The 24,278-nt window shown below is 37.4% G+C and overlaps 1 protein-coding gene across 1 annotated transcript in view; it reads left to right on the top strand.

Annotated features, from left to right (window-relative positions):
- PLPPR1 (phospholipid phosphatase related 1) overlaps nucleotides 1–24,278 on the top strand; it is a 457,833-nt gene that overhangs the window by 309 nt on the left and 433,246 nt on the right. The window contains exon 2 of the mRNA XM_067742407.1: nucleotides 7,826–7,977. The gene's annotated coding sequence lies outside the window, so the exon portion shown is untranslated. The remainder of the gene's footprint in view (nucleotides 1–7,825; nucleotides 7,978–24,278) is intronic.

The raw sequence follows: 24,278 nt of genomic DNA, 5'->3' as shown, positions 1-24,278 counted from the left end.
TACACTTACATCTAATTGTTAGGATTTTATTAGATTCAGAATGTGGCTTGTAATCTATTGATGATATCTAGATCTTGCCTTGAGGACACTATTGAGAGACAGTTCTGAAGGGTGCTGGTATCATCTAAAAGATGACGTTGGAGCCCTAACCCCCAGTACCTCAGAATGTGACCTTATTTGGAGATAAGGTGTTTACAGAGATAATCAAGTTAAAAAGAAGTAATTAAGGTGGGTCCTAATCCAGTGTGACTGGTGTTCTTTTATTTATTTATTTTTAAAACATTTTTATTGGAGTATAATTGCTTTACAATGGTGTGTTAGTTTCTGCTTTATAACAAAGTGAATCAGCTATACACATACATATATCCCCATATCTCTTCCCTCTTGCGTCTCCCTCCCTCCCTATCCCACCCCTCTAGGTGGTCACAAAGCACCAAGCTGATCTCCCTGGCAACACAATTTTTTGAACAAGAAAAAAACTTATTTTATTTTTTGGGAAAAGCAAGGGCCTTGTTTGAATCCCTGATCATATCCTTGTGAGATATATCTATATCTATATATAGATATATAGATATATAGATGTGTGTGTGTGTGTGTGTGTGTGTGTGTGTGTGTGTATAGCCATTTAGTGATAGCCATTCTTACAGGTGTGAGGTGATACCTCGTTGTGGTTTTGATTTGCATTTCTCTGATGATTAGTGATGTTTGGCATCTTTTCATGTACCTGTTGGCCTTTTGTATGCATTCTTTGATTTTGTCTGTTTTATTTACTTCTGTATGCTCAGGCTTAGAGTGGAACCTGGCATATAAAAGTTACTCAATAAATCGTTGTGGGAAAAATAAAGACCATGTGTTAGCATTTTAGAAATACTTAGGTGATTCTGATTCAGGTAGTTCTAGGAATATTCAACTACTGGTTAAAATTATAGAATATTTAAAAGAAATTAAAGCTGTTTGCAGGGACAGATAATTAATAGATCAGAGGAAAGATTTATTATCTGATTTGCTTCAGAGATGGATAAGATTTCTTAAAACATAAAAAGCATTACCCATAAAAGTGGTGGATAAATTCAGTTACCTTAAGATGAAGAACTTTAATTCAACGACAGACACCATGAAGAGGATGAAAAGATAGGTCACAAACCAGGAGATGTAATTTGCAACACATGTAACTGACAGAGGACTAGTATCTGCAAATAAATGATTTTATTTAGAAATAAATAATACCTATGAATCAATAAGAAAAATACAAGCTGATATAAAATGAATGAAAGGCCTAGATAGACATTTCCCAAAAGAAATCCAAATGACCAGTAAACGTATGATAGTGTGCTCATTTTACTGGTAATTAAGAATTATAAGTTAAAATCATGATATGACATTACACATTCATTAAACTGACAAAATTAAAAAGACAAATCTGCCAATATTAACTATTGGAGTAGATATGGATCAATGGAGAATTATACCTTGCTAAGGGAAGTAAATATTGGTACAGCCACTTTCAAAATGATTTTTAGCACTATCTTTTAAACTAGAACATACCCCAGAACCTGGCATTTCCTTTCCTAGGTATATTCTAGAGAAACTCTTGCATATAAACACCACACAAATGCAAGGATGTTCATAGCTGTTTAGCATGTTATTTGTGATAGAAAATTATTGGAAATACCCCAAATATCCACCACCATGACAATAACTATATAAATAAAATGGAATATTATATGTAGTGAAGATGAAGAACTCACAGCTACACTGCTATAGCATGCCTGAATTTTGAAAACATAATATTGAGTGAAAAAAAGCAGGTCACAAAAGAATCCACACAGCTAAATACCATTTTTAAAGTTTATAAACAAGTGAAACTTAACTTACTATTTAAGAATACATATGTATGGAGTAATACCATAAGAAAAGCAAAGGAATGATAAATACCAATTTCAGGATAGTGGTTAGTTCTGGTGGGGGTGTAGGAAGAGGCAGCGGAGGGGATTAGAAAGGGGCATGTGGATTAGTACAGGGATGTTGGGAATATTCTAGTTCTGAGGGTAGGTGGTAAAGTCATGAGGTAATTATTTTTATGCTTCACTATTTATGTGTATGTGACCTTCTTTTGTATGCCTATTAGATAATTTAAAAATCCAATCATAAGAATGATTTTTAACTATGGAAACTTTTAGTTTGTAGTTACCAGATTGTAAATTCCTTGAGTGTACCTGTTTGGCACAAAGAAAATATCAACAATGATTTGATGAAGGAAGATTTTTGTGATATGGGTATACCAATACTTCTTAAAAAATAGTAGTTAGAAGAGATTGAAGACTGATGTCCTCTGTAGTCCTCTTATCACTTTGTCTTAATTTGCTTAAGATAGTCTTTTTTTTTCACAGAATATAGCTAAATCACCATCCCACTTCATGAGAATATCAAATTAATGGGATCTGAATGAATGTGGTTTTACTAATCTGTATAAAATTGATAATTAGCTTGTGTGGAAACATCATTTGGTCTAGCATATGCAATTCATGTCTTGAAAGGTGCTGATGGAAGGAATTAGAAGATTTAATTTATGCTGTGAAAATGTTCTTTCTGAGCCCTCTTTATTATGATGCAAAGATTTCTTAAAGAATGTTTTATGATTATCTCAACCTTGGGATGGAGTGTAGGGGGATGGGTCATAAAAAGGTAAAGCTGTCTAGGATGGGAATGAAAATAAGAAGGTAAAATATTCTGCTCCTCACCAAATGCATCTTTTGTTTTTATGTTCTGGGTTTTTGCTTCACTAACTAAGCAATAGAAAACAATTGAAGTAATATGAAGAAAGCCCCTGCTTCAGGTGACTCTGTCTTAGAAGGGAATATGGTATTTAGAAAAGGGATTCTATTCATGTTCTCTGGGTTGATGCTGACACTTGACACCCCTACCTTGGATGAGCTCCTGAAGTTGGAACTTCATGGCAGTTGAGCTTGGTTCAAGAAGGATCATCAACACTAGATGCACTACAGTTTATGTCCATTCCTAGGGAGGATGCTTGGACCTAGGGAGTGTACTGCTCTGGGATTAGTGGAGATGGATCCTTGGAGGCATTATTGTTTTTTGGACTAGAGTCTTCCAATGTATAGGCCTTTGCTTCAAGATCCAGGGTGTCTTAGATATTCAGTTGGTTCAGGTGGGTCAATTTAAGAGGCGTGATAGAAGATGCTCCCATTCCCTCTAGGTAACTCAGTAACCAGAAGAATGATTCTAAGCATCAGACACCAGGAAGGAAGAGTCTGAAGGCCTCTGAGGCAATCACTTACATCCCCAAATTAGTTTGGGAGCAGAAGACATAGGTAAGGAAAAAGAAGCATATCTGTAAGAAAACTTAAGACCCTAGTTATAAAGTATTAATCTAATCTTATTCAAATTCTTTCTTAAAAGAAATTAAAGATGATACAAATAGATGGAGAGATATACCATGTTCTTGGATTGGAAGAATCAACATTGTGAAAATGACTCTACTACCCAAAGCAACCTACAGATTCAGTACAATCCCTATCAAACTACCATTGGCATTTTTCACAGAACTAGAACAAAAAAATTCACAATTTTTATGAAAACACAAAAGATCCCGAATAGCCAAAGCAATCTTGAGAAAGAAAAACGGAGCTGGAGGAATCAGGCTCCCTGACTTCAGACTGTACTACAAAGCTACAGTAATCAAGACAGTATGGTACTGGCACAAAAACAGAAATATAGATCCATGGAACAGGATAGAAAGCCCAGAGATAAACCCACACACATATGGTCACCTTATCTTTGATAAAGGAGGCAGGAATGTACAGTGGAGAAAAGACACCTCTTCAATATGAGGTGCTGGGAAAACTGGATAGCTACATTTATAAGAATGAAATTAGAACACTCCCTAACACCATACACAAAAATAAACTCAAAATGGATTAAAGACCTAAATGTAAGGCCAGACACTATCAAACTCTTAGAGGAAGACATAGGCAGAACACTCTATGACATAAATCACAGCAAGATCCTTTTTGACCCACCTCCTAGAGAAATGGAAATCAAAACAAAAATAAACAAATGGTACCTAAAGAAACTTCAAAGCTTTTGCACAGCAAAGGAAACCGTAAACGAGATGAAAAGACAACCCTCAGAATGGGAGAAAATATTTGCAAGTGAAGTAACTGACAAAGGATAATCTCCCGAATATACAAGCAGCTCATGTAGCTCAATATGAAAAAACAAACAACCCAATCCAAAAATGGGCAGAAGACCTAAATAGACATTCCTCCAAAGAAGATATACAGGTTGCCAACAAACACATGAAAGGATGCTCAACATCACTAATCATTAGAGAAATGCAAATCAAAACTACAATGAGGTATCACCTCACACCAGTCAGAATGACCATCATCAAAAAATCTACAAACAATAAATGCTGGAGAGGGTGTGGAGAAAAGGGAACCCTCTTGCACTGTTGGTGGGAATGTAAATTGAAACAGCCACTATGGAGAACAATATGGAGGTTCCTTAAAAAACTTAAAATAGAGCTACCATACGACCTAGCAATCCCACTACTGTGCATATACCCTGAGAAAGCCATAATTCACAAAGAGACATGTACCACAATGTTCATTGCAGCTCTGTTTACAATAGGCAGGACATGAAAGCAACCTAAGTGTCCATTGACACATGAATGGATAAAGAAGATGTGGCACATAGATACAATGGAATATTACTCAGCCATAAAAAGAAATGAAATTGAGTTATTTGTAGTGAGGTGGATGGACCTAGAGTCTGTCATACAGAGTGAAGTAAGTCAGAAAGAGAAAAACAAATACCGTATGCTAACACATATACATGGAATCTTAAAAAAAAAAAAAGTGGTCATGAAGAACCTAGGGGAAAGACGGGAATAAAGATGCAGACCTACTAGAGAATGGACTTGAGGATACGGGGAGGGGGAAGGGTAAGCTGGGACAAAGTGAGAGAGTGGAATGGACATATATACACTACCAAATGTAAAATAGATAGCTAGTGGGAAGCAGCTGCATAGCACAGGGAGATCAGCTCGGTGCTTTGTGACCAGCTAGAGGGGTGGGATAGGGAGGGTGGGAGGGAGGGAGACGCGAGAGGGACAAGATATGGGGATATATGTATATGTATAACTGATTCACTTTGTTATAAAGCAGAAACTAAGACACCATTGTAAAGCAATTATACTCCAATAAAAATGTTAAAAAATATTGTTTCTTAAAACAGAAAGGTAGTGATTGAAGATTGATTACAAATGCAGTTTAAGATCTTAAATCCAAGATCTGTAATTCCTAGAAGTTGTCATGTCAGGAAATTTCAATATTCCAGTCTTGGGAGAAAAGATCGTCTTTCCCCAGGTTTAATCTTTTCCACTTGAAGACTGCTGTTATGAGCAGAGTTCCTGGTCCTTAGGATACAATGATGGTCTTGTAATCTCATCCCACTTGGTCACAGGACCTCTACAGTGGACCTGACAAAGCACTGAATAGACTTAAATAAAGTTTTGCTGACTGCCCAGTAAAGAAATGATTAATAGCAAAACAGCCAGATACGCCCAAAGTGATTGCACCATAGCTCATCTTCTCAGTTTCTCACATTTTTTATTAAAATGGTAGATTGATTTTTCTGCTTTCACAGCTTCTTCAGTGTAAGATGATGCATGTTTTGCCTGGCATCAGCAGCAGCCTGCAATTGTAAGATTGAATTCCTGTTACTGTGTGTGTGCGCACGCATGCATGGGCTATAGTGCAAAAGTTCCGGACTGAGTGTTAGGACACCCAGTTTTTATTTTTGCTTTCTGCACTCACAATCCAGATGACTTAGTGAAAACCACTACTCTTTGAACTTTTAAATTTTGCAACAGCAGCTTTTCCTTTGGTTCCTCAGAGGTGTGTAAGAGTGCTTTGTCATGGTTGCTGGGTGAGCCCACGAGGCACTGTGGTGCAATGGTTAGGTTCACTGGTGCTGGATGCAAACAGATCCTGTTTTGAATCCTGGTCTTGCCATTTACTCTGTGTGAGTGTAGAGAAATTGCTTGTTAGTGTTTTCTCATTTGCTTGAATATGGCTATTGTGAGCTTTAAGTGAGAACCTGTCTGTACCAGAAAACCAACAAGCGTGGTGACAACTTGTCTTCTGACAATTATGAATCTTGATGCTCTTTTGACATAAGATTATACCTGGTAATACATCTGACATTAATCTCTAATCACTACCTTTCTGGTTCAAGAGAGAATTCAGGAGAGCTCAGTTAAATATCTTAAAGGTAGGGTTTAAATTGTATGTATGTGGTTCTGGTCCTCTCTTTTTTCTGCCTTCTAAAATTCTTGGGGTCTGCAGTGGGCCTCAGTGACTGACATTGGAGACTTTCAGATGGACCCTGCATTTGTTGAGTAGATAAATTCATTAATATTGCCACTGTACTATCAGTCAACAATAAAGCCTTGATGACCCATCTAATCTCCAAGACATATTCCAAGTATCCATATTCAGTCTTTGTTCCTGACCAACTACGGGGACTTTTATTTTAAAATATTCTCTGTCATTGCAACCAGCTTCTGTTTTCTGGGACACAACCCCCTCCCCAAAGCTTGCATTGGTGCTTTGAGGAATTATTTATGTTCTCCCCAATTTTCCACAAAATAAGAAAAATGTACATCATAATTATCTATTATTCCTTTTTCCCAAAATGTAGTAGTATTTTTTTGCACTTTGGACAAAGAGGCATTGCTAAACTTCTTTTTCCATGGAAAGCAGTAAAAACCTTACAGAGAGTAAATAGGATTTGTTTTCTCAACAGTGGCTGTTACTCAGAGTTAATGACATTTCATCATTATCACTGCATTTGTAATACGGTGCTTGACGGTTGGTGTTCAGTTAACAACGGAAAATACCAGGTGTGAATAAAGTCAGTAAAAAGAAGATATTCACTATGAGGAAGCTAACTATTTAACAAAAATGTGTTTCACGTCTAATAGGATTTCTTGGCAATCTCAATGCAAGGACCATTTTGGAGTTTATATCAGGAAAAGAGACCACATTATGAGAGAGAGACAAAATAAGTAAACACGTTATCTGGTCATTCTTTGATGTTTAGGTTATTTATATCCTGCCAGGTTCTTAAAATGACTTAAGGTATCTTACAAAGATCCATATATGGTAGCAAAGATAAAATAAATTGAAAATGAAAATGAAAAATGAAGCAAAGGAAAAACTAAAGATAGGAAGGTACAGTGGAGCTTGGAATTACCTTAGTACAAAAAGACAAGCTGTGAAATCCTACTTGCCAGGGAAGGCCCCGAAAGTTGGCTTAAAGCTTCCTGTTGGCCAGTGTTAAAGGGAAATGTGATCTACCTTGCAGTTCACAATATTAGTAATATAGTGAGACATTCCTCCCGTGGATATTTATAGAGAGGGCATTTTGAAATCTAGTTAACAACATCCTCAGCAACAAGATAAGAAAACAATTTAAAAAATTGTGACAAAATACACATAACATAGAATTTATCATTTTAACCATTTTAAAGTGTACAATTCAGTGACATTAAGTACATTCACATTGTTGTGCAGCCATCACAACTATCTAGTTCCAGAATTTTTCATAAAATGAAAACCCCATACCCACTGAGTAGTCCCTTGGCAACCACCAATCTCCTGTCTGTCTTAACAACATTCCTATAGTAAGCATGATAAACACTTTTATAACCCTCTGCATTATAATGCCACAGGTAGAAGTGGGTGACAGCATACTGTTTTCGTATTTATGTTTGTCTTCTATAATTTTGACTTTCTAGAAAAAAAGAAAACTGACTTGACAGAAGAGAGGTTAGATAGCCTCTCTCACCTCTGAAACCACCAAGGAGAATACCTGGAGAGGACTTGTTCCACCTAATTGGTTGGGTTGGAAGAACTGCTACAGAGAGACATTCACCAGGATATTAAAGAGGTTAGTTTGGAGGAAAAGAAAGGCTTGGATCAAGTTTGTTGAAGAGCGACTTATAGCCAAGAATTACCTAACTGTCTTAGCATTTATCACAACCCTAAGGGTCAATTGAATTCCTCCTGTTGGAGGCTAATCTAGCATGAGGGAGAGAGGGAAGCCACATTTGTTGCCCTGAAGGAAAAAGAAGTAAAGATTTGGGAAGCTGGAGGTGAAACAAGTATGATTCAGCCCATTGAGCTAAATTCTAGATAAGCAAGGTTTTGGGGAAGGGAGATGGGATAGATGGGATTAGTAACCTTTAAAATCATTGTGGGACTCAATTTGTAGATTGGATTCCTTAGTTTCTGCTTCTAATGTGCTACGAAGAAAGACTGGTTGATTTTGCCTTGCTCCAGTATTTAATTCAAGTTTTGAATAATAAATGGGCATATGAGTATGAAAAACAACAGGAGTCAAGATATGCAGGCATTGCACTTTGGGCTGCACTCAGAATCATCTTTGATTCTTTCTCCTTGCTTCTTTTCAGCCACACATCCAGTCATTTGACGAGTTCTGCTTACTTGATGTCTTCAGTGTTTTTCTTACAACTCTCTTCCATTCTTAGGGTCATGACCTTCATTCAGGACCTTATTAGCCTCTTTTGTCTGGATGACTACTATAGTTTTCTAACTGGTCTTACATCTGTTAAGCTCTTGACCATTTAATTCTTTTTTCAAACTGTTGCAAGAATAAATGTCCTAAAAGGCTATTTGGATCAGTACGCTCATATCACTCTTTTCTTCAATATAAGAAATAAATATATGATAATGATGTCATCACAATTAGAGAAAAAAGGATTATTCAAAAAGTTGAGCTCAGGCATGAGTTATTATTTAGGGAAAACCGCTACTTAAATCCTCATCATATGTCATAATAAAGTATGGATATATTAATGAAATAATAAAAGCACTCGAAGAAGATATAGGTGAATATTTTTCTGATTGAAGGATAGGTAAGAGACTAATGGGAGAAACCACAGAGAAAAAAAATGATTGACTTGACAACATAAAAATTTTAATTCTCTAGGTCAAAAATATAAATGAAAAGATATGTACGAAGCTGGTCAGAATGCATAATGAATATGAGAGATCCCTGCTTTTTTTTTCTTTGCGGTACGCGGGCCCCTCACTGTTGTGGCCTGTCCTGTTGCGGAGCACAGGCTCCGGATGCGCTGGCTCAGCGGCCATGGCTCACGGGCCCAGCCGCTCAGCGGCACGTGGGATCTTCCCGGACCGCGGCACGAACCCGTGTCCCCTGCATCGGCAGGCGGACTCTCAACCACTGCGCCACCAGGGAAGCCCCCTGCTTTTTTATTCTCTAGTTCCAGTCACACTTACCTTGTGGCAGTTACTAGAAACAGTCAGACACCTTTGCATGTGTTGTTCCTTCTGCGTGGAATGCTCTTCCTGAACATCCTCCTGCGACTGGTGCTTCCTAATTCTTTAGGTCTAGGTCAAATATTCTCTTCTTAGAAAGGTCTTCCCTGTTAACCTTCTGTAAAGTAACTAGCCCTCAGTGTCTCACCCTTTATGACCTTGACTCTGTCACATTACTTGTTTCGTGTTCTTCATAGCTGTCATCACTGATGGAAATCATCTTATTTGTTAGTGTTCTCATTTGTTGTCCTCTAGAATGCAAGCTGCATGAATGTCTGGGTCTCATCTGTCTTGATCAGCAGCAGCTAGACTTCTATATGTAGATAAAAATGTCTATATGTAGATAAAAAGATTGGAAGGATATGTAACAAAATACAGTAACGGGGTTATTTTTAGGTAGAATTTTGTAGATGATTAATTTTTTTAACTTTTCTGTCTTTCCCAAATTTTCTAAAATGAGTGTGCATTACTTTGATTGTCAGAATTATAACTAAATAGTATTTAATAGAAGTCATATTTTATTAAACAATAGCAGCTATAGTGTTAGATCATTAATCTCCATTAGCATTGACAAAAGATGATAAACTATGCAGACTATAAAGAACAAATTTCCTAGAAACAAAAGTGTCAGCTTGCATCCTCTTAAAGTATTCACACATTTAACACATCCAGTTAGCATAACTGAATAATGAGGAAATCATGCCAAAAAGTCCCATCCAAATTGGATCTTCTTTTAAGATTCTAAAATAAAACTCTTTAAATAAGAAGAAAAATAATTTAAAAAAAAACAAGTACCACTTCCTAGTTTCAAAAAATAATTGTCAGGGGTTTAGTCTCCCTGAATCTACCAGACATTAAAAAGGGCAGTTGAGGAAAAGACCTGAATATAAAACAGTTTGAAAAATAGCACAGTGGAACTATCTACGTTGCCATCTGCAGAGATACTATGACTCTGGAAAGGTCTGTTATAGTCTTTTACCCATTCTGAGCAATTCTTTGTCATTTATTAACATTGTTTAAACTGATCAGTTTAACATGGGGAAAAAAGCATCAGTTTTTTTTCCTCCAGAATGCAAATTTTTTTGGCCATGAGTGAGACTTGGTCGGGTTTTTTTATATAAAGTGATTATACTTTAAATGACCTCAAATGGTCAAGTTGTTAGGAGCAAAAGTAAAGCAAGATATAGCAGCCCTGTGTTTCATTTATTCACTCGTGAAATCTTTATTCAGCACCTAATATGAATCAGGCACTGTTGGGTATTGGGAATGTGATAGTGAGTAAGTCATATGATACTTGTCCTCAAGGAGCTTACCTTCTAGTGGAGGGAACACAAGTAAACCACATAGATACCAATTGTGATAAGTTCTGGAGGAGTAATAGTTCCATAAATAATAAAAGGGTTAGGAGCAATAGACAGATATAGAGATAGGGAAGATTTCTTCAAGGAGATGACATTTAGGCTGGGACCTAAAAGGATGAAAAGGAGTTTACTACGTGAAAAGCCAAAAGGTGTTCATTCCCAGTTCAGAGATGTCTAGGAAATGTCAGAATCCTGCATGATCAAGCAAAGTGAGCAGTCGAAACATGAGATGAAGTTGGAAATGTAGATAGAGGCCAGGTCACATTGGATATTGTAGTTTTTAATTTTAAATACTGTAGGAAGCCACTAAAGTATTTTAATCAGGGAAGTGACAGGATTTAAAATACCATAGGAAGCCAATAAAGTATTTTAATGGGGAAATGACAGAATCCAATTTTAAATGATCATTCTTGCTATTACGAGGAGATTGAGTTTTAAAGGGACAGAACTAAAAGCAGGAGGACTAGTCAGGAGACTACTGTAGTCATCCAGAAGAAAGGCTAGGGTTGGACCATAGTATTAGCAGTGGAGATGGAGAGAAGTGGATAGATGCAGGATATATTTTGGAAGTGTACTCAATTGGGATGCTGTGGGATTGGATACAAGAATTTAGAAAAAAATCAGGTTGAGTCCCAAGCTCTGGCTTGATCTTCTGGGGGCAAAGCATAGGATGAGAAGATTGGCAGAGGAACAGAGCTTTTTTTGAGTGTGGTGGGGAGTTAAGATTTCTAATTTTGGTACTTTAAAATGGAGATGGCTTAAAAAATATTCAAGTGAAAATACTGATTAAGCAGTGAAGATACCAATTCAAATGGTCAAACAAAATCTTGAAATTTTCAGTAATATTTTGTCACAGACACTGTTAACCCTTCACCCATATTCTCTTGGATCCCTTTATGGTTTTTGAGTATAATGGCCCCAGTGTACTTTCCCTCCCAACAGCCAGCACTTGGATCCATTTGTTGGAGGGCTGCCCTAAGGCTGCTGGAACCTGCTTTGCCTGCCCAGATGGAGAGCAGGGAGGGCCTTCAGGGGTCAGATGGGGGCAGCCTTAACCAATAATTAAGCCATGCGGAACTATAAATATTCCATCTCTATTTCTTTGAATTGGGATGACTACACTGTCTCTAGAATTCCCCCATAGCTGGAGCTCACTGCAGGACTTTCCTTGATATGGTAGCCTTGCTCGGCTTCCTTTGCTCTCTGATCCCACTTCTCCACTCTTCTACCAGTTTTCCTTGAGAAATTCCCTAATAAAATACTTACCCACATATCCTCATCTCATAGTCTCCCTCTGGAGAACATAACTTAACTGAACATCAACCGGGTCTATCATTGTCCAGCCTCACTGTGAAACAAAAACCATGGTGCTCAAACACTGTCTGAGTCAGTTATGACATATTCAAAGTGGTTTTCTTTGCTTTATTTGGTTTCCATTAAATGAAAAAATATATTTAAATGTGTATGAAAAATTGATCGTACTCATTATATACCTCAAATACATTTTCTTAATTTTTCCTGAAATGGAGCAAATTAAGGAAAGCAGAAGTGGAAGAATAACTAATGTATTTTAAGAGTAAACATTTCTGCAGTTATGCATACCTCTAGTTTACTTGGTTGAATTTCACATATTTATCGTTACTTTAGATTTGGGCTTTATTTAAGCAAATAATTCATTTCTCACTCTTCAACTTATTTAGAAGCTGAGTTCTGATGTGTTCTAAGCCATTCGGGATGCTGTTAAAGATGGCAGGTGCCATGCCAAGAGGAAAGGCTGCCTTGGCTCTGTTGATGATGTCATCATCGCTGTGGTCAGTCAGTCTTAAAACCTTGGCATCAACTCTCCTTCTAGTCAGTCACTGAGTCCCATTCTTTATATAATGACATCTCTGCCATATTTGTCTTTTTACCTCTCCCAACTGGCTCCACCCTATTTCAAGCCCATACCTCTTAGCCAGACTTTCATAGTAGCCTTCAAATCAATTCCCCTTCATTCAATCATTTCTCTTTCCCATCTCACCTATACTGGAGGTCGGAAGGGGCTGAATATTCTTCCGGATCTCACTTCCCAGGTCAAAGACCTTCACAAACTCCCCACTGTCAGCAGAGTAGAATCACTTCCCACACCAGTCAAAGCCCTGGATCAACTTATGTATTGACTGAGTTGTTGGACCAGGTGCCCTCTGAGTTTCCTTCTGTATGAGTTTCCTATCCCTGCTGTAACAAATTACCACAAACATGGTGGCTTAAAACAACACACATTTATTTTCTTATAGTTCTGGAGGTCAGAAGTTTGAAATGGTTTCATTGGGCTAAAATCAAGGTGGTGGCAGGGCTACATTTCTTCTGAAGTTTCCAGGGGAAAATCCATTTTCTTGACTTTTCTAGCTTTTAGAGGCCACCTGCATTCCTTGAATTGTGGTTCCTTTCTCTATCTTCAAAGCCAGAAATGTCAGACTAAGTCCTTCTCGTGTTACCATCTCTCTGGTTTTCCTTCTTCTGCTTCCTCCAGGCTGACTCATATGCTGACATCAAGTAATCTCACTTACCCTTTCCTCCAGGTTAGGTTAAGGGGAGGCTCCAAGAGGAGATGCAATGGTGAGCTTTGGGTCTTTATTTTTCTCTCTTCCTTCCTGCTGGGTATCTGTGGATTGGGTGTCACTCCTCTTCCAAATGCCAGCTCTTGTGATGTGGCCATCTCCATACTGCTTTCCTCTCTGGGTTCTGGTAACCACTCTCTTCTCATGTCCCTTCAGGCCTAGGATACTAATGGTTCCTGGTTATAGCTGAGTGTGAACAACTCATCCTGGGTTTGCCTGGTACTTTCCAGGTTTTAGCACTAAAAGTCCTGAATCCTGGGAAACTCTCAGTTTCCCACTGGGGCAGTCGGCTGCCCTACTTTTAGTAGACACTAAATCCTGCCCACTCCTTTGAAAATGATTTTTTTTCATTATATTCTCAATTTTCCAGTTTGAGTGTATCATGAGTTTCCTGCTGGGACCCTGATAAAGCCGTGTTTGACATGTAAGGTATTTGGCATTTATCCTTAACTTCTTCACTTTAGAAAGACTACTCTGGCTGTAATATGGAGAACCAAATGAAGGAGGTTAGGATGAATGCAGGGAGACAGAAAGCTGTCAGAGTAGCCAATAAGGTGTCATCATGCCTGCACTAAGGCAATGGGAATGAAGAGGGAGAGGGTGGTGGTGGGGGAACTGAGAAATATAAGTAAGGCAGGTATATCAGGGTAAAGCAGTTAACTGGATGTGGGGGAACAGAGGTAGGGAAGAGACAAGGACGACATCCAGCCAGTTGCTGGGACACTTGGGTGGACTGTGGTGCCGCTCACTGAGATAAGAAACACCAGGGAAGGGTTAAGTTTGATTGCGAAGACTAGACTATGAGTGTAAAGTTTCTCTCTGTGCAGCTTTTATTTTCACCTTATTAAACAAGTCTCTGTTAGGGATTTTGTTCAATTAAAACCTTATGAATTTGTTAATGTCCTGAGTTTGCATGTGATAGAAAGTGACCATAAGTGTCGTTATTAGTGCTATAAAAGCCAGCAAAACCTGCTCTTTCTGGAGAAGCTTTCACCACTTTGTGAGTTTCTGGAGGCCTATCTAGCAGATTAGCCTGTACTTGATGAGGGTAAATGTGAAAGACCAAAGTTGGAGTGGGCCCTCCCTTTGAAATCAAAAGACTTTAGACAGAATCTTATGAGGAAGGAAGATTCCATGAGAGAATAAATCTGAGTGAGCTGCTGAAATTCTCCCTTCAGCAGTCTGGCTAAGCAGGCAGTGAATAGAAACTTTTGAATTGGTGTGTGACCTATGAGCATGTGTAACAAATGACTTTGTACCTCTTGGAAACATTTGGAATGCTTGAGTGTCTGTGTGTGACATTTAAATGTGAGGAACACTTGAGTAAGTCTCAGAGTTAGCTGGGGTCAATAAATGCTTTAATCAATATGCCGTGGCATTTATCACTAGTACTGTAATTCCTCCTAAATCTCTAGGTGATTATGTCCTGTAACACACCACTTCCATGCTTTTGTTCACATGGTCCCAGCTGCTGCCAATCTCATCTGGAAGCAATTTCTTTTTACTCTGCATTTGCATGGTATTCAACTTGTATATTCCTTACAGTGTACATCATGTCTTGCCTTTTGTGATGGAGGCAATTTGTATGCATACCTTTTCCCCTAGAAGATGTAATAACTGTCAGACTCTGAGCCCACGGAGATTCCTGATGAGTTCCTGGGAGCCTGTCTCTGAGTGGCTCATAAATTCCCATTGGCTATTATTAAAGTCTTCTCTGTAGCTTCTGGTGTCTGATCTCCATTCCACCACCTGGAAATATTGGTATCCTACTTCTCTTGCTCTGACCCAGCTACTCCTAGTAGGCCTGTTGATTCCAAAGAGGGCCATTATACTCTCTCTGCCTTTTATAACCCTGGATGTTTGGAATATAAGGCTTGTATCCTTGAGCCAGCTGGGAAGGTATTCTATAGTCCTCCACAGTACCTTACCTTCAGTAGTTCTTTCCAAGTCTGGTATCCCATGTCCCATGAATGATTTCCAGATAAGTGTCTTGCATTCTCCTTTTTTTTTTTCAGTTTTTTCTTAATTGTGATAAAATATACATAATTTGAAATCGATCATCTGAACCATTTTGGGTGTACAGTTCACTGGTATTAAATATGTTCATATTCAACTATCATGACCATCCATCTCCAGAACTCTTTTCATCTTGCAAAACTGAAACACTGTACCTGTTAAACAAAAACTCCCTATTCCCCCACCCTCGCTAGCCTCTGACAACCACCATTCTACTTTCTGTCTCTATGTATTTGATTACTATAAACACATAAATTGAATCATATAGTGTTTATCTTCTTATGACTGGCTTATTTCACTTAGCACAATGTCCTTGAAGTTTATCCATGTTGTAGCATGTGTCGGAATTTCCTTTCTTTTTAAGGCCGAGTGATATTCCATTGTATGTATATACCATATTTGGTTTATCCAGTCATCCATCAGTGGACAAGTGGGTTACTTCCATGTTTCAGCTATTGTGAATAATGCTGCTATGAATATGGTATATCCTTACATTCTCTCTTATTTTAGGTTTGTTTCTTTTTTATCCATGGCATTTCCTAAGAGACTGGATTTATTCTATTTCTATCTCTGTCAGTAAGACTCAGAAGAGGATTTGTATGTAAGTGATTGATTAAGGAAGTACTCCCAGGAGACTTAATAAGGCACTGGGGGAAGTAAAACTGGGAAGAGGACAAAGCCATCCCTGTGTGCAATTTTAGGGAGTCCCACAGAAGGTAGCATCAGCTCGATCCCCCAGGAGAACTTTTGGAATGTAAATTATGCTTTGGTGCTTTTACTCAAAACAAGAGCCCTGAGTTTCATACTCCTATACCCTCGGTCATCCTCTTTGGGGATGTAAACTCCCAGGCACTTCTGGCTTTCTGTGTGCTTGGGCAGAGTGGCTCCAGCAGTCCCAGGGAAGTTCTCCAAATTAACATTGCAAGTCTGGGCTGTTGGAAGCAAAAGCACCCCAGAGCTTTTAGGGAAAGGGGCACGCAGAGAGAGCAGAGGGGTCTGGGAGGATCAGGGTAGAGCACCAGCAATGTCCACTTGAGCTTCTCACTGGGAGTTTATGTTCCAGTGTCTTGGGCACAAACCATCATTTACAATGCCCTTTCCATAGCCTTTCCAGGAAGCCCCTTGAGCATTCATAAAAATATGACTCCTAGTCACCTTCTCCAGTATACATTTCTGAGAGCATTTCTGAACATCACTACATAAGCCGTCTGAGAATAGCAATTATGTATTTTCAGTTCCGAGAATCCAACCTCTTGACAGCGCACCCTGAATTCAAATGAATTTCTGCTTTTCTAGGCATAGGATCAATTAATTCAATAGCACATGAGGGAAGCCCCAAACAAAAGCAAAATTAGGAAGAAAAATTAGCCCACGTGTGCTTACTGGACTGAAGGTCTATTTCATGCGTTGTATTTCTCGCTTTGAAACCAGGCATTAAGGAAAACAACCTTCTTGGGGACTCCAGGCACATTCTGCTTCACATGGGTGAGATCTCCTTGAGCAAATGATCTGGTCGTACTTGGGACTTTTCCTGATATTCAGAACTGGGAAACCACAGATCTGATTTTCTAAAGCCCTCCTTAGAGGTCCATTATTATCTTTGCAAGCCTGCTCCCATTGAAATTTGTTTTGAAGGTTGTTCACAAAGTTGTAAGACTGATTTTCCTCTTACCAGCTGTGGAAGGAAAACATTTTGGGATAATATGGCAGACAAGGACATAATTAATGTTACTTTACAAACTCATATATATAACCTTGATTATATGAGTACACATTTATACCAGTGTTCATGTTCCAGTGACTTCCTGTTGCTGGCAGTGCTGCATGGAGGGGAAGATGTTATTAAAATCCACAAATTCATCTCTCCCACTGTGAACATAACTTTTAATTTGACACTCATAAAAGTCATCAACTATAACCATAACCACCATTTTAAAGATAGAGGAAGTGAGGGCTTCCCTGGTGGCGCAGTGGTTGAGAGTCTTCCTGCAGATGCAGGGGACACGGGTTCGTGCCCCGGTCCGGGAAGATCCCACATGCCGCAGAGCGGCTGGGCCCGTAAGCCATGGCCGCTGAGCCTGCGCACCCGGAGCCTGTGCTCGGCAACGGGAGAGGCCACAACAGTGAGAGGCCCGCGTACTGCAAAAAAAGAAAAAAAAAAAGATAGAGGAAGTGAGACAGACAAAGTTAATAGCATTTCACTGAAGTTATATTAATACAGTGGTAGATCTTTCCATGATCTAAAACTTACTCATTTTCAGTCAAAGATAAATTTCTTTCATGGGACATGACTATTATGGATTAGCAATATGGTTTAACTTTCCTCAAAAATGTGTCTCCCTTCTAGCCTCTGTTCTATTTGCCATATAAATTCTAGTTAATCCAAATGAGTTTTGAAACTCAGTGGTGAGATTGTGCTTTGTGCCATTGGAGCCTAAGGATCTTTGACTTTTGTAGTTCAGGATATGGAAATAGAATTGCACTGAGTGAAGTTTAAATCAGATTTAGAGTCAACCATTAAGTGATTTCTCTGTGCCTTGATCTCATCCATCTTCCAGGTATTATTCGACTTAATCCATACAACACTCTTATGAGAAGAGGTTATTGATCCCAATTTTACAATTGAATATAATAGTTGATCTCGAATACGGTTATAATATATAATCATTTTATCGCAGTATTCAGCAACATCATTTTCCTAAGTCCCATGATCATGTGGAATTTCTCATTTAAGAACCACATAACTGGTACTTATTGATACTTTGTCAAAATGGGTAAAAAAGATTAAGAAAAGTGATGACCTGATACTAAAAACAGTCCTTAAATATTATGAATATTACAAGCGGTATCTATAGGATTGGGAAATTTCTAAACATATATTTTGGAGAATAAGAGAAGGTAGTAATAAGTAGGGATTATGGGAAAAGATATCAGACTGTGTAAGGGCTTCCTAGTTAGCTCTTGCCAATGTAACTGAAGTTACTAATGGAATGTAAAAACAGTGTAACTGTGATATTAAACAAGCACAGTGCATGGCATATAATAATAAATCAGCTGTATTTTAGAGTCCTAGTGTGTCTTATGAAGAGAATTCTCACTGGGTGAAAACCCTCGTAGGACCCATTGCTTTTCTAGTTACCCTTCGGTAATAACATAATCCTAAGGTCAGTTTAAGACATAAAACACAGTTCAACAATTAAAATATCTAGTCTGCTATCATGCTAAAAACCTCATACTTTAATCTTGAAGTAGTAAAATGTCATACTTCAACCTTGATTTAAAGTTGAGACTTTTCTTCCTCCACAATTAGGTATTTTTAAAGCAGAAAAACTGTAGTTGGAGAAGAGAATCTTGTGCTGTTTCTTTCTTTCCCCACCTAGCACATGTGCTTCTATTTTGCTAACCTTAGTTTCTGAGCGCTGCAGATTGGACCACGAGGAGCGACGTGAGATCGGAGAAGCAGTAAAGTTTTTAACTAACTGAATGGCACTGTCCTGGTGATCTAGCATCTGCATCACATAATATGGGCCTAAAGTTGACTCTTAACTCTCATGGGCACCTTCATGGCTTCTTTCATGGCTTATCTTCCCCTACTGCAAGAAATTTCTCCCCTGTAATTCCCATGCGGAGGGCAAATGCATGGCTGATAGCTTACTTTTTTGATACCTAGGCATCTGGCAATACCTGGATCTTCTATAAGCCAAGTTTCAGCAAAGGTAGCCACATTAATTATTTTGAGCAGTAACGTGTTTAATATAGGGAATTATTGCTTTAAAAATTGTTGCAAGCATTGAGAGAGAAGATTCTAGGTTGAACGTTTAGGAATGACCATCAGAAAAATAAAGAACTGACTCACCAGGAGAGCTACTACCTCTGATATCACTACTGGAGCTATGGCGGAATTCAGAGCCAACTGCTGCCATTGATTAGTGAAAAGGTCTTTGGGAGCACAGGGAACTAGAACGTGGACATTGTAGCCTTGACCATGGGTCAGCTAACCAAAGCATAACATCAGTGCTGCCACTTCAACCACCTCTACAACTACTCATTAACAAGGGAACTGGAGAATGGACACTGCTGCAGAGAAAACTCATATTCCCATGACTGTGCTTGCTAGCTGAAACAGCCAAATAACATATAGGAAAATAGATTCTGCTTTACTCATGCCTTCCAAGTCTCAAACAAGTGTTTCTAATCATCAGAAACGCATTTATATACAGAAATGTAGCTCTAAGGAAGTCTGGGAGGTAATTTTAGCTTTCTGATTTTTCTAACGCGTGTGTGTGTGTGTTATTTTTTCCCCAGCTTTATTAGGTATAACTAACAAATAAAAATTGATATTTTGATATACATATACACTGTGAAATGACCACAATCAAACTAATTAACATATCCATCACCTCACATAATTACCCCCCCCCTTTTTCTTTTTTGGTGTGATGAGAGCACTTGAGATCTGTTTTTTTTTAGCAGATTTCAAGTATACATTAACTATAGTGACCATGCTGAACATTAGGTTTCCAAAACTTATTTATTTCATAACTGAAAGTTTGTATCCTTTGATCAATATTTCCCCTTTCCCTCATGCCCAGCCTCTGGTAACCACTATTTCTACTCACTGAAAACAATAAAATATTGATGAAAGAAACTGAAGAAGATACAAAAAATGGAGAGATATCCTATGTTCATGGATGGGAAGAATTAATATTGTTAAAATGTCCAGTATACCCAAAGTGATCTACAGATTCAGTTCAATTCCTATAAAAATTCCAATGGCATTTTCCACAGAAATAGAAAAAACAATCCTAAAATTCGTATAGAACCACAAAAAACCCTGACTAGCTAAAGAAGTCTTGAGCAAGAAAAACAAAGCTGGAGACATCACATATCCTGATTTCCAATTATATTACAAAGCTATAGTAATCAAAAGAGGTTGGTATTGGTATAGATACAGCAAAAATATTTAATGGTGAAAGACTTGATGCATAACCCCTAAGAATGGAAAAAGAGAAAGGATGTTAATTCTTACCACTCCTAGTCAGTATTGTACTCTGGGTTCCAGTCAGTTTAATACAGTAAGACAAATAAAAAGCATGCAGATTGGAAAGAAGAAAATTAAAATGTCTTTATTTTACAACCTGATTGTCAGTGTAGACAATCCCTCAAAATCTTAACAAAAAAAAAAAGCTACTAGAACTATTTTTATTGAAGTATAGTTGATTTACAATGTTATATTAGTTTCAGGTGTACAGCATAGTGATTCAGAATTTTTATAAATTATATTCCATTCAAAGTTATTATAAAGTGGCTATAATTCCTTGTGCTATATAATATATCCTCATTACTTATCTATTTTATACATATTAGATTGTATCTCTTAATCCCATGCCCCTATATTGCCCCTGCCTACTTCCCTCTCCCCACTGGTAACCATTACTTTATTTTCTATATCTGTGATTCTGTTTCTGTTTTGCTATATATGTTCATTTGTTTTAGTTTTTAGATTCCAGGTAGAAGCAATATCATACAGTATTTGTCTTCCTCTGTCTGACTTACTTCACTAAGCATAATATTTTCTAGGTCCATCCACATTGCTGCAAATGGCAGAATTTTATTTTTTTTTAATGGATGAGTAATTTTCCATTGTGTATGTATGCTACATCTTTTTAATCCAGTCATCTTTTTTTAAAAAATTGAAGTATTTACAATGTTGTGTTAGTTTCTGGTGTACAGCAAAGTGATTCAGTTACATATATATAATATATATAATATATATATATAATTTTAGATATTTTTTCCATTATAGCTTATTACAAGTTATTGAATATAGTTCCCTGTGCTATACATAGGACCTTGTTGTTTATCTATTTTATATATAGTAGTTCATATCTTCTAATCTCAAACTCCTAATTTATCCCTTCCTCACCCCCCCACCACTTTCCCCTTTGATAACCATAAGTTTGTTTTCTATGTCTGTTAGTGTTTCTGTTTTGTAAATAAGTTAATTTCTATCATATTTTATTTTCCACATATAAGTGATATCATATGGTATTTGTCTTTTTCTGTCTGACTTCACTTATTATAATAATCTTTAGGTGCATCCATGTTGCTGCAAATGGCATTATTTCATTCTTTTTTATGACTGGGTAGTATTCCATTTTATATATATACACCACATCTTCTTCATCCATTCATCTACTGATGGACACTTAGGTTGCTTCCATGTCTTGGCTATTATAAATTGTACTGCTATGAACACTGGAGTGCATGTATCTTTTTGAACTAAAGTGTTTGTCTTTTCTGGATACATGCCCAGGAGTGGGATTGCTGGATCATATGGCAACTCTATTTTCAGTTTTTTAAGGACCTCCATACTGTTTTCCATAGTGGTTGCACCAATTTACATTCCCACCAACAATGTAGGAGGGTTCCCTTTTCTCCACACCCTCTCCAGTATTTACTATTTGTAGACTTTTTAATGATGGCCATTCTGACCAGTATGAGGTGATACCTCATTGTAGATGTGATTTGCATTTCTCTAATAATTTGCGATACTGAGCATATTTTCATGTGTTTTTTGGCCATCTGTATGTCTTCTTTGGAGAAATGTCCATTTACGTCTTCTGCCCATTTTTTGATTGGTTCTTTTGGGTTTTTGTTATTGAATTGTGTGAGTTGTTTGTATGTTTTGGAAATTAAGCCTTTGTTGGTTGCCTCATTTGCAAATATTTTCTTCCAGTCAGTAGATTGTCTTTTCATTTTGTTTATGGGTTCCTTTGCTGTGCAGAAACTTATAAGTTTTATTAGGTCCCCTTTGTTTATTTTTGTTTTCTTTCTATTGCCTTGGGAGACTGACCTAAGAAAACATTGGTACAATTTATGTCAGAGAATGTTTTGCCTATGTTCTCTTCTAGGAATTTTATGGTGTCATGTCTTATATTTAAGTTTTTAAGCTATTTTGAGTTTATTTTTGTGTATGGTGTGAGAGAGTGTTCTAACTTCATTGATTTACATACGGCTGTCCAGCTTTCCCAACACCATTCCAGTCATCTGTTGATAGGCACTTGTGTTGCTTCCATGTCTTGGTTATTGTAAATAGGGTTGCTGTGAACATTGGGGTGCATGTCCCTTATCAAATTAGTGTTTTCTTTTTTCTCCAGATATATACCAAGAGTGGAATTGCTGGATCCTATGGTAGTTATAATTTTAGTTTTTTGAGGGACCTCCATATTGTTTCCCATAGTGGCTGCCCCAATTTACATTCCCAGCAACAGTGTACAAGGGTTCCCTTTTCTCTGCATCCTTGCCAACATGTGCTATTTGTAGACTTTTTGATGATAGCCATTGTGACGTGTGTTAAGTGATATATCTTTGTTGTTCTCATTTGCATTCCTCTAATAATTAGCAATGTTGAGCATCTTTTAGTGTGCCTGTTAGCCATCTGTATGCCTTCTTTGGAAAAATGTCTATTCATTTTTTGATTGGGTTGTTTGTTTTTTGATATTGAATTGTATGGGTTGTTTATGTATTTCGGATATTAACGTCTTGTTGGTCATATCATTTGAAAATATTTTTTCCCATTCAGTAGGTTGTCTTTTTGTTTTGTTGATGGTTTCCTTTGCTGTGCAGAAGCTTTTAAATTTAATTAGGTCCTATTTGTTTACTTTTGCTTTTATTTCTTTTGCCTTAGGAAATAGATGCAAAACATATTGCTATGGTTTATGTCAAAGAGTGTTCCGCTTATGTTCTCTTCCCATTTTATGGTTTCAGGTCTTACATGTAGGTCTTTAATTCATTTTTAGTTCATTTTTGTATATGGTATGAGGAAATAATCTAATCTCATTGTTTTACATGTGGCTGTCCAGTTTTCCCAGCACCAGTTATTGAAGAGACTGTCTTTTCTCCATTGTATATTCTTGCCTCCTTTGTTGTAGATTAATTGACCTTAAGTGCATGTGTTTATTTCTGGGCTCTTTATTCTGTTGCATTGATCTATGCATCAGTACCATGCTGTTTTGATTACTGTAGCTTTGTAGTGTAGTCTGAGGTCAGGGAGGGTGGTACCTCCAGCTTTGTTCTTTTTTCTGAAGATTGCTTAAGCAATTCAGGGTCTTTTGTGGTTCCATATAAATTTTAGGATTATTTGTTCTAGTTTTGTGAAAAATGTCATGGATATTTTGATAGGGTTTTTTATTAAATCTGTAGATTGCTTTGGGTAGTATGGCCATTTTAACAATACTAATTCTTCCAGTTCAAGAGTATGGCCATTTTAACAATAGCAATTCTTCCAATCCAACAGTACAGCATATCTTTCCATTTCTATGTACCATCTTCACTTTCCTTCATCAGTGTATTAGAGTTTTCAGAGTATGGGTCTTTCATCTCCTTGGTTAAATTTATTCCTTGATATTTCATTCTTTTTGATGTGATTTTAAACTGGATTTTTTAACTCTCTATTTCTTTTTATTTTATTTAAAAATTTTTATTGGTGTATAATTGATTTACAATGTTGTGTTAGTTTCAGCTGTCCAGCAAAGTGAATCTGTTATACATATACATATATCCACTCTTTTTTAGATTCTTTTCCCATTTAGGCCATTACAGAGTATTTTTAACTTTTTATTTCTGATATCTCATTATTAGTGTAGAGAAAAGCAACAGATTTCTGTGTATTAATCTTGTATTCTGTGACTTTACTGAATTCATTCATTAGTTCTAATAGATTTTTGGTGGAAACTTTAGGACTTTCTGTATAAAGTATCATGTCATGTGCAAATAGTGACAGTTTTACTTCTTCCCTTCCAGTTTTGAAGCCTTTTAGTCCTTTTCTTGTCTGATTGCAGTGGTTTATGACTTCCAATATTATGTTAAATAGAAGTGGAAAGAGTGGGCATCCTTGTCTTCTTCTTGAA

Source organism: Pseudorca crassidens, chromosome 7, assembly GCF_039906515.1.
Source record: "Pseudorca crassidens isolate mPseCra1 chromosome 7, mPseCra1.hap1, whole genome shotgun sequence".
Classification (NCBI taxonomy): domain Eukaryota; kingdom Metazoa; phylum Chordata; class Mammalia; order Artiodactyla; family Delphinidae; genus Pseudorca; species Pseudorca crassidens.
This window is presented reverse-complemented; position numbering and strand designations above follow the sequence as displayed.